The 1,456-nt window shown below is 39.8% G+C and overlaps 2 non-coding genes across 2 annotated transcripts; both read left to right on the plus strand.

Annotated features, from left to right (window-relative positions):
* Positions 1 to 397: 397 nt before the first annotated feature.
* On the plus strand, positions 398 to 470 carry trnav-cac (transfer RNA valine (anticodon CAC)). Its single transcript has one exon. It is a non-coding gene; the product is annotated as a tRNA-Val (tRNA).
* Positions 471 to 648: 178 nt separating this feature from the next.
* Positions 649 to 721, plus strand: trnae-cuc (transfer RNA glutamic acid (anticodon CUC)). The gene has a single exon. It is a non-coding gene; the product is annotated as a tRNA-Glu (tRNA).
* The last annotated feature ends 735 nt before the right edge of the window (positions 722 to 1,456 follow it).

The raw sequence follows: 1,456 nt of genomic DNA on the forward strand, positions 1-1,456 counted from the left end.
ACATGATCTTACCACAATGAAGATTTGATAAAAGTGCTTATAATCTAATGTTTTTTAAAACAACATACATAATATTTTATTTTCCAGAGATTTTTTATTTTAATGTGTTAATTTTATTTTTGAACCATTTTTTCTTTGTAAGTGTTGATTTTATTTTATAGCCATTTAGCCAAGTCTCTGTAGAACCATTTGTCTCTGCTAATGACATCTTCAATACAATTTGTTGATCCCAGGCTTAGTTTATGGACTGTAATGTTAAATTAGGCACAGTTTGTTCACCAAGTTACTGTGCTCTCTGAGAGGATCTGTAAGTATCTGACATTGTTTTATGCCCATCGTTGACGTCAGTCTCTAACAAAATGTGGATCATCTACCAGGAACACTGTAAAGCGCATGAGTTTCTGTAGTGTAGTGGTTATCACGTTTGCTTCACACGCAAAAGGTCTCTGGTTCGAAACCAGACAGAAACAGATTTAGCATGTTCTATACATCACAGGTGTTTACTAAAGGTCAACAAGGGTTCTGTGGTGTCATGGTCTGTACTCTGAATCCAGGCATCTGAGTGCAAGCCTCAGTTGACATTTTCATGCACTGCATCTAACATCACCAACTTTGGAACCTCAAACTGAAACAAAGCAGAGAAGTTCAGTTCCTGTAGTGTAGTGGTTATCACGTTTGCTTCTCGCGCAAAAGGTCTCTGGTTCAAAACCAGACAGAAACGGTTTTTGTAGGATATGCATCTCTTGGGGTGCAGTGAGACAATAAGAGCCTTCCTCTTTGGTGATTATTCATTAGCCAATCGACTTCAATGTAGGCTTCTTTGAAATCGAAGCTACTTTACTTCAATTACCAATTGGCAGTTCTATGGCGTAATCCACATGTGTCTACATCTACATTTTTCTCGTAGTGACAAAAACCATCCCAATAACTTTTAATAAATTAAATTAAGCGACTTCACTTAGATTAGCATCACTTCACCCGATGGGGTCTGAACGCACTTCCTCCTGGTTCCCATCTGCAGAAAAATCTGCGCTAATTCATCAGTCAGTTGGATCTGTCTGATCCAAACAGATCAATTGAACTCTGTGAGTGTTTTACCCTGTCCGGTCCGGTGTGAGCTATTACCAGGATTTCTATTTATTTATTTATTTACTTATGCGTGGTTTTGCTTCTCCGAAACGGACAGATGTTATGTCTGCAGCTCCTCCAGAGCGCCGCTCTCCTGGGTAACGTGAACCCAGGAGGCTCCATTTGTTAAATCCGCTGGATGAGTTACTTCCAGCGGTTTCTAATTCTTCGCCGTCCGCAGTGGTTGAGCAGCGGACTGCGCATGTTACAGTCTAATTAACTTTTGCATCGTCATTTATTTCCTCAAGATAAACTGCCGGCTCCTCAAATGGATTAACACAACGTTGCATTCTCTTTAGTTTTCTCTGGTCTAGAATGGAGACTTGAA

The sequence above is a fragment of the Poecilia formosa genome, unplaced genomic scaffold (genome assembly GCF_000485575.1).
Source record: "Poecilia formosa unplaced genomic scaffold, Poecilia_formosa-5.1.2 Scaffold3448, whole genome shotgun sequence".
Taxonomy (NCBI): domain Eukaryota; kingdom Metazoa; phylum Chordata; class Actinopteri; order Cyprinodontiformes; family Poeciliidae; genus Poecilia; species Poecilia formosa.